This window comes from Prinia subflava, chromosome 15 (genome assembly GCF_021018805.1).
Source record: "Prinia subflava isolate CZ2003 ecotype Zambia chromosome 15, Cam_Psub_1.2, whole genome shotgun sequence".
Lineage (NCBI taxonomy): Eukaryota > Metazoa > Chordata > Aves > Passeriformes > Cisticolidae > Prinia > Prinia subflava.
In genome coordinates, this window is record NC_086261.1 from 7,521,068 (window position 1) to 7,537,635 (window position 16,568).

Here is a 16,568-nt window from a genome sequence, read left to right on the forward strand (position 1 = left end):
CACCCAGCACCTGCAGGTGGTGGCAGCCCTTGGATAGATCCAACGTGCTTTGAGAAGGTGGGAAAGGCCCTGGTTAATCTCGGCAGATGAAGAATTAAATTTGATATGAACAGACAGCAGATGTATTGACTGACAGGTTTGTGAGGTGGGGGAAGCAAGCACAACCACAGGCTGGGCAGAGAACAGATTGAGGGTTCACTCTCACTGAGGAGCAGGACTTGGTGTGGGTAGATAAGAAGCTCAGAATGACCCAACAATGTGCACTTGCAGCCCAGAAAGCCAAACGTGTCCTTGGCTGCATCAAAGGCAGTGCTTCAGGTGGCAAAGACACTGTCCTTCCCAATGTCCTTTCCAAAGCTTTCCCTCACTGCCCTTTGGACTTTTAACATATGGGCACCCGGAAAGTTTCAAAATTGATATCTAGTGCTGCACTACTGGGGAAAAAAAAGGTGTGGGGGGATAATCCAAAGGGAAATTCACAACCAAAATTTGGTATTGAGTCTCTGGGATGGAATAAGGTGCTTGGAGGAAGAAGTGAGGCTCCATGCTCTGTGGTCTGGGAGCATTACCTGTCAGGATGATGGATGGTGGTTATGAGCCTCAGGTTAAAAAGTGAGGCAGTCAAGGAAGCAAGTTTTGAAGTGAGGCATGGGACCAAAATAATTTATGGAGAGAGGAGAAACTATAATATCACAAATCAGACGGAAAAGCAGGATCTTGGGAAAAGAGCGCGAAGTGCAGATATTAAAGATCATATTAAAAGAGAAATAGAAAGAGATACTGAGAGAGCTGTGTGGTTTTGGTGCAAGGGGGGCATGGGGGAGACCTGCCTGTGCTCAGTTTCAGGCTTTACCTTTACTTTAGGCTGATGGTGCTCTCTTCCATGTTAGAAACAACAGATTTTTCAAACAAAAGTGCTTTTCTCTACTGTGAACACCTCAGCAGCTTCTCACCTGCTCCCAGCTGTCATCTGGCCCCTTCAGAAGCCAAGGTCTGCAGTCACAGACCCATTTCCTCCTCCCCAGTCACAGCTTTTTATCCATCTCAAAGGTACCAGCAACCCCAAAGGGAAAAAAAAAAGGAAAAAAAAAACCTACTACAGTCCTGTCAGCACTTTCTCACAACTTCACTACTGCCAAGGATTCAGTTATGGAATCCTCTTTAGTTTTGGGGTAGTCTCCTCAGGCTCCAGCATTACTAGATGTGTGTGCAGGCTCTCCATTTCCACCCATTTCACCCCAAATAACCTTTAAGCAAACTCATTCCCAAATGCCTCCTTTCTCTGCCTTTATATCACTTATCAGTTCCTGATGCTGCAAGTGCCTCCCTTTTGCTGAGCATCCTTTCCTTCCCTCTATCACCTGCCTCCCTACCTCAGCAGCAAGTGGGGCCATGCAGGAGTTCCCTGAACTGTCCTGTTTGCTGCTCTCTTTGGACTTCCCAGTGGATCTGCTCCTTTCTGCTCACACTGCAGTGATATTGACTGCACTGCAGGCACACATACTTTGCTCAGGTTCCTTAATTAGCTTCATCTTATTTTAGTTTGCATAAACCACTTTTTCTTTTTATTACACAAACTATTTCTTCTCTCTCAACCACTTGTGGTGCCCCAGTCAGTTTGCTTCCAAACCAGAGGGCTAAATTTAATCCCCCACTCCCCATTCAGCTTTCTCCATTTACAGTATTTTTTTTTTGGTAATGCTTTTTTTTTTTCCCTTTCTTTTCTTTTCTGGGTTGAGTGTTTGGTTTGGGATTTTTTTTTCCTTCTTTCCAAGAGGCCGGGCTTCCTTTTTTGGTCCATAAGCCCTCCTATTTCCCCCTGCCCCCTGGATGCCTGCCTACCTTTACTCTAAAATCCAGAGGAGGATCCAATACACTTAGAGTGCCAGCTCTTCAAGAGGTATCTAAGGAGGCTGACAGGAGTTTGATGGTCTCTTTTGCAGCCAGTGGCAGCTAATGTGGTCTGAAACCCTCTCTCTCTTTTTTGCCATTCACACACAGTTCTTACTCTTCAAGCTTGCTGCTGCTGCCACTGCCTGAAAGGACCTGAAATACCACATAGGGAATTTTGATTTCTTCTGGGAAACCAGGGAAGGAAAGAAAAAAACCCCCAAAAAACGCAGGAACACTCATCTGGAGATTGTGAAGAAGACACACAGCAACAGCAAGAAGTGGCAAGCTCTTTACTTCTTGAACACTGAAAAAGACCTCATTTCTCTGCCAGGTGTATGGGACTTAGATTCTGGAAGCACTGCACTGAACTGTTAAAGGTAAAGTATCGCACTCTCCTCCCTTCTCTCTCTCTTTGGTGTCTTTTCCTTAACTTTCCTAAGTGCTCTACAGAAGCAGGCTCTCAGTCAGTGGATTGGTTGTTTCCCTGCTGAGCAACCAGCAGAGAAATGTGAGATAAGTTGTAAAATTGATTGAGCTTTTCCCTCCTGCAAGCAGCGCTGCTGTGGAGGGGAGCCTGGGCTTCACCTCGGCACATCCCCACCAGCACCCCACACCTGATGGGGAGCAGATCTATAGCCAGGGGCAGCAGCTGTGAGCCAAGTTTGTTGGTTGGCTTGGGGAAGGGAGGGGAAGCAAGGATGGATTCAGTGGTTCTACAGTCAGAACCGTGACGTGGGAGAGCAGAGACAGGGGTATCCCCATCCTCCCTCCCCAGACCACCCTCCGACCCGTCAGTGGTTGTTTGTGATGGGTTTCAGCTGCTGCTGGGGCTCGGGTGCTGTGTCTGATCCTGTTCCCGAGCTCTGGGGATGGAGGTGCTGTCCTGCTGATTTGTGGCCAGCGTCCCAGCCAGCACAGGGGTCTCCTGTGGCTGTGGCTTTGCTCGGTGTCATTGCCCTGCCACGGGGCAGGCAGAGGGTGACCCCTGAGCTAGAGTGGTGCTGAGCTCTGGAGGGGCTGACAAATTCAGAGAATGAAAAGAGCCAGGATGCCCGAGGGTTTGACAGCTCTCCCCTTATGTGAGGATGTCAGGGACTGGCTGCTGGCAGAGTCCCCTGGGCTGCTTCCAGTGAGCTGCTCCGTGTGTTCCTCAGGACCTGCCCGTTTTCCAAATCCATTCACAGACGAAGCATATTTTTAGAAATAGTTTTCAAGGAGCTGAGCTCTTCTCCAGAAGTAGAAAAAAGGTTTTATTTGTCAGAATCTCTGTCAGAAATTACTTTTTTCCATTCATTTACTACTCTTTAGGACTTCTCATTTGAATCTTGTGCTCAGTAGATCTCTGCACATAGCATAAAGAGCACATTTTAACCTTTCCCTTTGGAGTTGTTTAGCCAAGAAAACGTCAGTTTGTAAAGCTTTCCTGGGTTTCTAAAATAGCTTTGCCAGATGTGAAAAGGGGGAAATGTCCCACAATGAAATAGTTGGGAGAGAGGAATTTCTTAGCATTCCTCACTACTTTGGTTTTCATCTATAAGCTCCTGGTAAAGGATATTGGCTGGGCAGAGGGGCCAGTGGTTTGGGCACTGAAATTTGTGGGGTTTCAAATCCTGCGAAGGCACTATTGGAAGCTGAACTATTTCTTTCTTTGCCTTGGTTGTTTGATGTTATATTTTCCTGCTGGCTTGAAGAGACTGTCTCTGCCTGACAGGTCAAAGGGGACATTGCCTCTTTCTGAGATGTTTCAAGTTGTTGTCAGAGTGGAAAAGGGGAGGCATCACCTCCCACCATCACTGGACGGGACAGAGGCTGAGCTCTTTCTGCAGCCTGAGCAATCTTTGGGGGGAAGCTCCATCTGTTCCACTTGAACTGCTGTTTAATGTTTCATATAATCACCTCTGTGTACAGTAGCCAGGTTTGACAGCAGCATGAGGCCTGGAGGATGAATGGGCAAAGAGAGCAGACAGGATAGGAAATTGATGGTGTGAAAAGAGGGGGAGGGAAAAACTTACTAAGGAGAAGAGGACACTAAACAAAATTCAGCAGGCTTAGATTCCATCAGAGCAAACAGCTCGTCGCTGTAAAACATTCCCAGTAAGTGAGGAACATTAAGGGAAAAGAGAATGGATGGTATCACTTAAAAGACAGAATCAAATGAATGTACATGAAAAAAAAGGTCAAATTGTTGCTCAGTGGTCTTGCCCAGGAATGCACATAATGATGAGGAACCCCAGAACTCCAAAATCCACTCCATTACTGGTCTTCACTCTCCTTTCCCTCTCCGGTGGGGCAGATCCTGTGCCAGCCTGAGCTGCACGGACCTGGTGCCTTCAGTGCCTCCCCACGCTGCCCGACACCGCCGCCAGCGCGGGCTGGGGCACGGCCAGCTGGTCCCTTTGAAAAATCAACGGGACCTTTCTTAGCCGCCTGAGGCATCTTTTCCACCGACACCCGCCTCCGTCTCCTCGCTTCCCCTTTTCCCTTGCCAGTGGTGGGATGGCTGCTCTACCACAAGACAAGCTAACCCAAGCTGCTCTCCTCCGCCTCCTCCTCCTCCTCTCCCCCCCTTCCCGAGCCCTGTGCAGGCTCCACGTGTGGAACAAGCCGGGCTGTGTGTGCCGCTCGCAGGCAGCTTCCCAGCAGCGGCAACAAAAGCCGTGTTCATAGCGCCTCTGGACCACATAGGGAGCCAGCGCACGGCGGCTGCGAGCAGCCCAGAGAGCCGGGGCTGTTTAAAGAGCGAAGGGGAGAGAGGGACAGCAAAGAGAGGGAGCTGTTATATATTTAAAAAAAAAAAAATTACCTGAGCCCAGTGCAACAACGGAAACCTTACAGTTTACTTTTAAAAACTCAGAGCTTCCTTGTGAGTGGGCAGAACAGCCCGGCCTGTGTGTGCGGGGCAGGGCTGCGGGCTCCGCTGTGTGCACAAGGGCGGTGTGTGAGCGCTGCCGCCAGCCCTCCCCTCAATGGGCTCACAGTATAAATCTAAAGAAGCTTTTTGTTGGCCTGATGAATAGGCAGGGGGTTTTGTCGCGCTACCCGCGCAGCCTTTTTTGAGACACTTCACACCGAGATTTTTTTTCCTCCTCCGTGTGCTTTTCGCTGGACTTTCCTTTTTTAAGAAAAATTTCCACGTCTCGCTTGGCATGACATTCCACCTTCCCTGCGTACATTCCACCTTGATTGCTGCGTACAGAGCAGAGAGCAGAAGGGTGGGAGAAGGATGAGAAATACCAGAATCACTCTGCTAGGGCACCCCAAGCCCCTCCATGTGCTTCAGCTTTTGAAATGCCCTGAGGTGTTAAGTAGCAGCCCCACAGACCGCCTTGCTCCCACTTCCTTCCCCTGCTTTACAAGCCCAACTGCTGTGCCATCGGCTGTGGTGATCTAATGCTCCCAAAGGCTCCAGAACACGGATGGAGGCAGCAGAGCCATGTCCCTGCTGCTGGGACCAAGGATAAGGGAGATGCTGTGACTTGAGCATGTTGGGCACCCAGCGATGTCCAGCAGCCACCAGGACCCCATTCCTGCTGGACACACTGTCCTGGAAGGTGGCAGTAGCCTGGAAGCTGCTTTCCTGTGGGTTTCTGTAGTTCTGGCAGTTCCTGAGCTTGGGTGAGGGGAAAACCTTGCTGTGCTGGGGAGCTGGGCAGGAGGAGAGCCACAGAGAGAGTTCTGCTGAGAGAAGGGAGGAAGAGATGAAAGTGGGGTAATGAAAGACTTCTGCCAAGCATAATCCTTTGGGTTTTTCACCTTTGTAGTTGCTCTTTATGTTAACCAAGGCATAGCAACTCATGGCTTTTCCATGAGTTTATAGAGCAAGCCAGAGGATACCTGGGGCAGTAAAAGTGGGGAAAATTTTGGACAAGACCCAAAATTAACTCAAGTGAATGAATAATCCTGCCTTATTGCTCAGTTCCTGCCAGGTTGTCACTGATTGTGTGGGGGCTTCTGATGGCAAGGAGCAGTGACTGCTGTGAAGAACTTGGGTTAGGGGATGTCCCATGAGAGGCAGGTCTGGACAGCTTGACCCCAGTGCTTGCTGAGATATTAATGAGGCACTACATGACCCATGAACACAGGGATAGTCCTGGTTGCCTCTCTCTTATCAGGGAGATAAGATCACCTGGGAGCCACCTGGGAGCCACCTGGGAGCCAGGGATCTCCTGACACTGCTTGGTGTGGGGCAGCTGAACCCAGCCTCCCTCTGCGCCCAGCACGGCCTAGGGTGGGTCCTGGAGGAAAGGGACTGGCTTCAACAGAGGCCACATCAAGTGACAAGAGACAAAAGGGCAAGAGCAACCACCTCATGACATGGGGATGAAGTGATCAGGACAGGAAATCTCTTCTGGCAGGGTCGCGCTCACGGGTTAGGCCTGAGAGGAGTAAAATTGTCTATTAAGCCATGCCAAATAAACCTAGTGTGCATTAGAGGGAGAATATGGAATGTAAATACTCATGCTTCAAGGCAGAAGGCAACCACTAAGTGCCTCATGTTAAAAAGAAACTTCCTCCTCAGCAATTTACTCCCTATTTTTCGATGATGAAAACTTTGCTCTGAAGCTGGTAATATAGGTCTTGTCTAAGACAGGATACTGGTCTGAACACACACCATTGGTTTCATTGGGTCTGGCAATTTTCATGTGCCTTTGGCTTCTCCGGTGCCCTTGGTTACTGCCCAGTGGGAAGAAGACTTGGGCACTTTATTATTTGTTTATTTAGTAGTGTAGACAACCACTGAAAGACAAAAGGAATCGTTTGTCATGGCTGTAGGACATACAGATTTGACTTAATAGGAATAATTTGACAGGACACAGAAATCTGTTGGGGAAACTAAAAGGAAATAACCAAGGAACATCTCCTGCCTGAGGTTAGATCACAGACTGGATGAGAAAGGTGTGTGGAAAAAAATGCAAAGGCCAGCAGCTGATAAACAGATGAAGATGTTGCTGATCCCTTCCTGCTGGAGCTCCCATCCATCATTTGCACCTCTGCTGAGAGAGCAGTCGCTGTGCTGGTGATTGAATAACCTGTAATCCACAGCAAAACCTGTGGCTCCTGCTGGGATCCTGCACAGGGTCAGGGATAAACACCCCTGGAAATCCCCAGGCACCACAGGCTTTGCACAGGGCAGGGCAGATTCAGTAGTTTTGCTGGCATAAATATACTGACTGCAGAAGATTATTCCAGCTTAGCAGTCCTGTGGTAGAGCAGCTGTAGATCTCAGTATAATTAGCATTACATCATCTGTACCACAGCTTCAAGGTTGAAATAATCGTGTAGGTTACATATTGGAAATTACAGAATGGCTTTCAGATAAATGATTAACTGTCACTGTTACTCACCCCCAAAAAATAGTTTCTCTGGTGGTTGGTGTATAAATAATAGCCTGTACCTCTATAGTGCTCAGCTTCAAAGTAATACTTCAGTGCTCTACCACAACAAACACCCTCCCATTCCGTAATAACTGGTCTGCAAATGATGTCTTTTCCTCTGTTGTAAATTATACCATGCAGTTACTGCCACTGCTGCTATTGCATTCAGTCTGGTGAGTAAATAATACTCTTTCCCTACCATTGTATCTGGGGTTTAAATAATAACCTGTCCTCATGCAGTAGTTGGCATGTAAGCATCACCCTCATCCTGCCTGGCACTTTGGAGTGCACAGAACATCCTGCTGCTGCAGAACAAATTGTAGCTTTCCTGTCCATAGTATTTGCCCTCTAAATATTGCTCTGCTGTTTTGTATAGCACTTATTGTATAAATAGTACCCTGCTGCCTTGTAGTAATTGATATGTAAGCGATCCCATCAGGCTGGAGGGTTCTTACTCTGCTGATATTGCCTACTACACCAGCACTGTGCAGAGGGCTCCCAGCTTAGCCCTCCACCACTGATACTTGGGCCTTCTCTCAAAAAACAGGGTGGTCAGTGGCCACAGGGCTAATGCTACCCTGCAACCATCACTGTGTGTCAGCAGGAAAAGGGATCACCCCTTTGCTTAGCCAGCTAGCCCATGGGATTGTGACCCTCCCTCGTGCCCTTCAAGACCACTTTTCCAGAGTCAGGACAAAATCCTTGTGCCTTCATAATTCCCAGATTCTCTGCAGTTTGTCTCCTGAAATGCTATTTACAGCAGAGGTCACCTGCTATTGCGTGGCTTCCTGCCTGTTACAGGAGACGTGGAAGGATTCAGCACCACCAATAATGTTGAGATGTGTTCAGCAGAGGACAGGAGGGTCTTCACTGCTCAGCTCTGAATCTGTCCAAGCCCAGCATGCCCTCGATTCCCTCTGCGGTGCTGCACCCATTTCATCTGCAAAAGCATTTGCATATCAGCATAGAGAAAGGCACACACACCTTCCTTTGTACCCATCAGCGCATGAATGTGCTTTGGACCATTTTGGCCATTCTTTTGCCATATCCAGGTAGGAATGTGGGTTACAGACATGAAGAGCTCAGAGTCAACCAAGATCTTCATTTCTGCTCACCTTCAATGCTGTGCTTCCAGCTCTCACTGGCACATACAACAAACCTGAATTATCTCACTCAGGCACCATCACCCCTCTGAGAAATACGGCTTCAAGTTCAGTGTGGGCTATGAAGCCTTCCTGAGAAATTAGTTCTTGAGTGAGCTGGCATCTGCTGAATATCACACTGTCCTTTTTCAGCTTTTAAATCCACAAAGGATACCTCACTTCTGCTCTTGTTTTGGTCATTTGCATACAATTGCCATTGGCCTCCTACTTGGATAAGCACATGGAACCAACATAAACACATGTACTGTGTGAATGTAGTGCTCAGCCCTTTCTTTCCTAGATGCTAAGGTTCTCCACTCCTCCTGCATATTCCATGGCACCTCATCTGTTCAGATATTGATGGAGAAAGGGTGTTTTAGCAACTTCAGAATCACAGTCTAGCAAAAAAGACAAGAAGGTTGGAGTTTTTTATGCTTGAAATGGAAAATTTCTCACACTGCAGTCTCAGATCAACACTGACGCTTTACTCATTTCTCTATTATGTGTATTGGCAGAAGTGAAGATAAATACATTGGTTGGCACCTTCTCTTCAACCCTGGCATGGTTCATTTCCAGTTTCTTCAGTTCTCCAACTGGATTGCTTTCTGTTCTGTAACGTCAAGTGCAGCTGACTGGTTTTCTGTAAATCTGCATGCAGTACCTCACCCATCAGAGATGTCTCTTTCTTCTGTGCTGTTGGGTATCATTAAACAATAATGTTACTAAACTGGTTGGGTATGAGGGTCATTAGATATTCAGATAGCTGATTGGATTTATCTCCCTTATAAAATCAGTCCTTTTCCAGAAGTTGCTTTAGGGTTTCAAAGCCAGTTTTACAGCAGAGTACGCAGAGACAGAGAAGCAGTTCTGCAAATGCCATTATGTGCCTTGCTCATCCATTTGCATCTCTAAATTCTGAAACACAGTGCACAATTGGCAGATCATCAGAGTTTCACTACACAGATTTCACCTCCCAGAAATCTCACAAGAGATATTCACCCTTTGCTATTATGTCAAAACTTTTACTCAAGATCCTTGAAAGTGCCACATAGAAGCAATCTGTTAAATATTTTAATGACCAGCAGGTCTGGTGTCTCTTGATTTCCAAAATACCTGCTTTTAGTTTTCATTCCATTTTGCAACATCCTTATGGTGGGAGGGAGATTCACTTGTGCAGAGCATTCACAGGGCCCAGCCTGAGGGCAGAGGATGTCCAGCATGGATTTTGTACATTCCCAATGCCCACAGGAGGCTCAGAGGACTCCAGATACTGGCTGGACAAAACTGGAGTCTGTATGGACCAAACTTAAGGGGCCAAAATTAATATCACTGTAGGCCCTCACCTTCCCATTATGCTTTCATTAAAAATCATTAAATGAAAGGTTGACTCATTCAACCACGTTTGCAGGAATGCTCCTCCTAAATGTTGGAGAATATTTTTGGTTTGAACATTTAGCTGTCAGCTATTTTCCTGAACATCTCTCCTGTTGTGTGGTTTACTTCAGTGGAAGTTTGTGGTGCCCACTAATGCTGTGTTGGCTCTTCAGTTGCAGCTATGGAATTTCCATGATCTGCAGGCTGCTGTGGGACACTACCCAAATGTTATGTATGATTTCATCCAATTCTCACACTGTGTGTAAAAGTCATAGAGGTTTTTCCTTGCTATATTGTCTCAAGGAATCAATTCTTCTTCTGTGTGGAAACAGTGTTCTCTTTGCCAACTTGTGAAGATTTAGACATCCTTCTCGGGGCTCTCCCTGCTGTCTTTTCAGGACTTGCAAGCAGTTACCTGTCTAGACTAGGTTTTAATAGAAGAATTTGGGATTAATGTTCCCAACCTCAGAGGTAAATGGCACCTTTACTACTGATTCCAGTGGTAACTGGATCTGGCCACCCGAAAATTTACCTGCCCATCTTATTGGAAGAATGACAAGATGGGTTAAAATAAATCATAATTATTACTTGCCTTTGAATTGGTCTTCTATGCCAGTAGTACAAAACAAATTTACTTTTGTACAGTTTCTCTTAGTATTGTTGCATATTTGAGTTAAAATACCAGCATAGCATGCTCCAGGGTCCATTTTAAAACCCACAACTCCTCCATCAGTGCTGGACCATATTTGCAGGTTTTACACAATTTTCTAGGCCGTTATTCTGCCAACAAGGGGATCTGTGTTGGTGCCTGTCTGTTCCTCAAAATGTGGGCACTGCTGGTTTTAAGGTGTTCCACATATCTCTGGAAAAACAACATTTTCTGTTGCCCTTACAGAACACTTTACCAAACAGTGGACAACATTTTGGAGCTCTCCCTTAGCCACATCTTGTACATAGGAATTTATTTACCTCTCGGAAAACTTGTTTTTCCCATGTAATTGCAGTTTGGGTTTCCTCCATACCTCACTTTCTCTTTTTGAAGGTATGACATACAGACTTTGCTTAGCAAACTGCAAATTTGGGCTTAGCAGCAGCAGCCCTCAAAATGTCCATGGCTTGTGTTAAGATTACATTTCCTTCCCTTCCTAGTCTACACCTTACAGAATAATTTTATATTTCCTGTAAGAGCCTTGCTTTTTCTCAGGATTCCCGTGGTCTCCCCAAATTCACATTTAGGCTCTCTAGGCTTGGCCACCTTTCTAGATGCTGAGATCTCTAAGGCAGAGACTGTCACCTGTCTGTCCAGTGGAGCCCAGAGATGTGAGCTGTAATGATTACTGACATTCATTCATTGACTCTAGACTGAAACCCATTTTGGAGGGGGTGATTGTCTTCCTCGTGCTCTCTCTTTCAGTGTCACATCCACACCATTTTCTCCTAAGTTATACCATACCTAAACCCATTTATAAGGTTTATAAGATTAAAGGATCTCTATATAGAAAATATACATTCAGGTCACAGAGTTTGGCTTTATTTCCAGTGAAGTGTCTCTGTTTTGGGGGTAGTTTCAGCACGTGTTAGAAGGGAACAGACCTTTCAGTGTGGGCAGAGTTTCAAGAAGACACTAAGACCTCCTTAGGGAAAAAAAAAAAGGAAAAGTCTGTGATTGAATTTTGGACTGAGTAATGGGTCCCATATGATTAAAATTTTATCCTTTTATCTTTGTTGCTTTTTTCAGGAAGTGTTTGTTTGAAGGGTTTTCTTGGTGAATTTTTGGCCTGAGCCAAGATGGAAATCTCAAGACAAGCAACTGAAACTCTTCTGCCACTTATTCTCTCTTAGGAATGAGGAGTCCCCCTACCTTTCCTCCTGGGTGGGTGAATACATCACCTAGAGAAAAAGATCCATTGCTGGGAGGGGTCAGAGGCTGAGAAAGGACAATTTCTTGGGCATCTTTTCCATCATCTTGCTCCTTTCTTTCTAGCTCTCTTGCCAGTCTCATAGAATAGGGCTTAAATCTTTTGAGGTCTCTGATGGATGATCCTTCTCTGTGGCAGCCCCAAAACAGGCTTGTTTGGCTGTGAACCATTTTGTTGTTATCTTCTTTCTTCTCATGGTTTGTTCTCCGCTGTACTATTTGGCTTCATTCTAAAGCATCACTGTAGTAGAAAAACACAAGAGAGAGATTTATTTTCTGCCTGGAGTACCCTCTGGTTTCTTCCCAAGAAGAAAAGGACAGTCTGAACCAAAGGCAGGAATTACTGTTTGGACAAAGTGACCTGACAAGTGAATAGGAGCAGTGAATGAGTGTCCGTGCCCAATGGAAGTGCCCCTAGCATGGAGAGCTGAGCATCCCTGGGTGTTCCCTGCACAGAGAAATCCCCTTGGAATGACTGGTGCAGGACAGGACAGTTGGCTGCACTCTGTTCTCCAAAAGGAACGGAGCAGTAGTGAATTAAACAGAGAACTTACTGACTGAGCCAGTTAAGTTAAACACACACAGTGTGTCTTAGTTACGAGGGAAGAGAGCACTGCACACCAAAACGGTCTCCTGGTACAGGAACAGTTTGAGCACACAAAAAAAAGGAAGGAATTGTACAGGGATGCAGTGTTATGAAGATGCTCAGAGGTGTGGAGCACTTCTTCTTTAGAGACTGGCTGGGAGAGCTGGGATTGCTCAGCCTGGAGAAGAGAAAGCTCCAGGGAGACCTCAGAGCACCTTCCAGTACCTAAAGGGGCTACAAGAGAGCTGGAGAGGGAGTTGGGACAGGAACATGCAGTGACAGAACAAGGGGAAATGGACTCAAACTGACAGAGGGCAGTTTACATTTAAAAAATTTAGATCAGCACTGGTTGATCTTTAACATCCCATCAAACCCAAACCATTCTATGATTCTATGACTACCGTGAGGTGCCATGAGATGGCAATGGCTGGGGGAGTGACTGGGGGTGAATATAAAGGGAAAACATGAAAGAAGAGATTGTCTGGTGAGATTTCAACAGGGCCTTAAGCCATCCACACACTTGCAGGAAAGCCCCTGGTTTGTACAGCCAGACAGCAGCCTCGGGCACTGCCCCTGCCCAGCAACCGCCGGGGGCTTGGCTCCATCCCTGGACGGGACCAAGGGGCTTTGTCCATGGTCCACAAAATCCTTCACACTGCTAAAGCTGTCAAGAGGGGGACAAAGTGGTCTGGGAGAGCTGGTCAAGGAGGAAATGAGAGGAGACAGAGAACCATTCTCCTGCTGTCATGCATGAGGCAGTTTCAGGGGGTGCAGTGCCCAGCCATTGATTAAGTTTTCCTAGAACCAGAGATGAGAGTGAAAAGCTGTTTCTCTTCCTTAATCCTTCCTGTACCATTCAACCTCCTGGAGAAATACAAGCTGACATGGCTGTTTTGTGCTCAATTTAGTTGTCAGAGGTTTGCTGGCAGAGGAAATGGAGAAGTAGGAGAGTCTTGTTCAACACAGCCAAGACAGAAAAACCCTCATTTATAGTCTGAATGAGAAGCTTGTGGTCTCTTTATTCTGTGTGCCCTCTCCATAAGCTGGAAGGCAAAGTGAGCCCAGTACCTTCAGAACTGAGAGTGATCATATCATTCCCAGACAACAGGTCACTTTGGTGAAAACCCACCCCAATGCTCTAGTAAAGACCCTTCCTTTGGCACCAGAGTGTGTGAGATCCTTCAGCAGCAGCAGCAAAACTCACACTTGCATTGTGGTTTGGAGTTTGTGTCACTGCCAGAGAAATTATCTAAAGTCCCAGTGAGTAGAAGCTGAGAGGAAAAGCTCTTTTCTCCTGGGACTTCCTCTGCTTGCCTTGCACCAAGAGAATGTGTGAACATTAGGTTTGCATGTGAGTTTCTAAGGAACCACAAATACTTTGAGGATCTGGATATAGGAGAAAATAGTAATCCCTTGCTTCTCCAATGAAAATGCCAGTGATCTGCTCAGTAAGAAAAGAGTGTTCTCCATCTTCTGGAATTATGAAGGAAAAAAGATATTCCAAGAAATTGGTAGGTTTCAAAAGTTGCAGGTTATTTATGGCAAATAGTAGCAGTCTCTTGGAGCACTGGCACCACATCCTGAACAGCACATGGCAGGATGGCTCCCCTATTTCAGCCAGTAACCAGAAAACCTCAGGCCCTCTCCCATGCCATTTGCCCTTTTGTCTTCCAGGTCATCCCAAAGGGAGGATCAATTTGAGATTCCACCTTCCTAGAAAAACTAAACTGTTCATGTCTTGAATTTATGAGACAGGAAATCTACTTGGGAGGAAAACTGGGGCTGAAACAGCCTCATTTAAGTAAATCTAAGCACAGTGTTTACACAATGTCTGGAATTAATGCAGAGAAAACTTTCAGGTGCCAAGTTTGGAAAGAGAAAATGGGGAGAAAAAGAGGCACATACTGAGACTGTGAATCTGGAAGCTCTTCCTCCAAGTTGGAAGAAAGGTTGTTTTTACTGCTGTTAAGCACCAGCAGCATGCTGCTCTCTCTAAGGCAAAGCCCAGATAGGATATGATTGCTCACCTATCTCTTTTATGACCAAGATCTCTTTTATGTTCTCCTCTATTATGAGGAGGTTTAATATCACCAGCTGTGTGTATTTCTAGCATGGACAGCATCACCAAAGATCGTGGTGGAGTCTGATGAGTGCAGCCCATCAGTAAAAAGTGTCCTTACCAGGAGGTTGCTGCAGTTTTGTATCCTGTGAGAGGTGACCATTCCCATGAAGGGACATTAAGGCAATGGGGCCCTGTGGCCACAACATGTCATTAGTGTGATCCAGAGTGTAGAGAGACCCTACAGGCACACACATGGTCCTGTGGCTCTCACCTTGACTCTCCTGAGGTTGTTGTTATTCCAAGCTAGCACGATATTTTCTGTCTACCTGGAAAAATCATTGTGAATTTGGCAGGAACCAGCTCTGCAATGTCTCTTCCAGTGCCGCCCAGTGGTGAACTTGCACATGGTATTTCTTAGGAGCACTCAAGGTGATTTTGGGTAGCAGAGTATTAACAGCTACCAGATCTGGGCAGGTATGAACAGAGTCTGTGAAGATTTAGGTCTCCATGCCTACAGATTCTCTAATAAAACATGGTTTCAAACACTTTATTACTTCCTGGAAAGCCACGCTTCTGAAGGACTGAGCTGGGTCAGAGCAGAAGGGTTGTCCATGAACTCTTTAAGGTCTCTTCCACCCCAAACCATTCCATGGTTCTTTGGAATCTTCTGCCAGCATAAAAGCACTGCAGAGATTTGCTGCTCTACAGTCACATCTTTTCCTGCAGCCAGAGAGGGATGATTTCTCATTGTTAAGGCTGCATCTTTGCACAGATGAGGTTTCAGCCTTCTGAAACAAGTGAGAAGTCAAATTCTGCACTGGAGGGAAAATCTCCAGTGCAGACTGTGCATCATCCACACCCTCCAGCAGAGCAATAGGACATCCTGAGAGGGGGGCAAGTGGATGCTGCCATTCAGATGAGCTCTGCCTGTCCTACAAAAGCTCCCTCAGAGGATTTTCCAGGTCCCTCAATCATTTCTTCCTCCTTCATGCTGGGCTTTGGTAGCTCAGATCCTAGGTGCACAGAAACAGCAGCTTTTGTGGTTTTCATGGGATTTGTAGCGAGCCAGTGCTTTTGGATGGAAATAGTTGTCAGTTGAAGGACTTATTCTTGACTTCCTTGGATCATGGCCCAAGCTGCCATCCTCACTCCCCACATCTGGGGAGGATCTGGTTTCTCTTCTTTTGTGTTGTGCTGGTTTTGCTTCCTGTGTCTTGGGAAGTTTCACTAAAGGCTTGACAGCAGCTCCAGAAAAAAAGGAGGATATAAGGTCTTAAGGATATAAGGAGACTTTGTGAAGTGCATAATCACCCACCACTTCCTAAAAATTAGATGTCTAACAGTGCTCCAGGGTCCCTTGCTGGCTGACAGAAAAGGCTGAACCCCTCTTTAAAGTTCTCAGCTGAGACACCTATTTTATGAGGAGATTAACTGCTCTTTAGAAGTTTCAGTTCCTCCTCTTGGACTAGTGAGGATTTTGAGCATGAGCTTCAACCAGTCTCAAAGGCTCATTGTTCCCTTGAATTCAGAGGCTCCAGTGCCTGTTTGAGTGTAGCTCTGGCTTTCCATATCAAGCAGACATTTGGAGCCATGGCAGCCCAGGGCTTGATGCTGATCCCACACCTTGCCTGAAAGGCTCCAGCTGTCATCTGCTTGCCTTAGTGAGTATTTTGAAATTTCTCTGTCCTTGAAGGATAGAAAAATTACCGTGGTGGGTGTTGCTAGTGGCAGACAGTTCTGGTTTTCCTGCAAGAGGGATAGTTTTGGAATGGCTGGTGGCATGGGCTTCTGCTCTCCTGGAGCCTGTGTGTTTAACTTGCTGCTGAAGTCAGTGGAGATATAATATAAAACCAATGTAAATCAAGGGAAGATGAGAGCTGTCTGTGGCAGATATCAGAATTGAGATAAATACCTGGGAAACCTTTTGTGTTCAGTAGGAGTTTTGTTCCAGCCCATCTGTCTGAGCTTGGATCACTACCTGAACCTAGCACAGAACTGTTTAGGTTTTGTTAAGACTTCCTCTGGCATCTTGTTCATTGGAAGCATGAGCCTTCAACCTTGAGCATTTTGGCTTTTCCTGTAGTGTGTGAGCAATATAATCACATAAACAGTCAGATTATGACAGACTGCCGCTGTTTTATTGGAAGAGAAGTCATAAAGACACTGAAAAGGGTAGAGCATAGCACCAGCTTTGGGTGTCTGTGTCAGAGGACAGAGA

General features: G+C 46.3%; 1 protein-coding gene across 2 annotated transcripts in view; it reads left to right on the forward strand.

Annotated features, from left to right (window-relative positions):
- Positions 1-411: 411 nt before the first annotated feature.
- The window catches only part of ACAN (aggrecan), a 48,881-nt gene continuing 32,724 nt past the window's right edge, over positions 412-16,568 (forward strand). Inside the window, exon 1 of one of the 2 annotated variants that reach the window (XM_063413006.1) lies at positions 412-2,270. The gene's annotated coding sequence lies outside the window, so the exon portion shown is untranslated. The remainder of the gene's footprint in view (positions 2,271-16,568) is intronic. The other variant, XM_063413005.1, reaches the window with a different exon arrangement.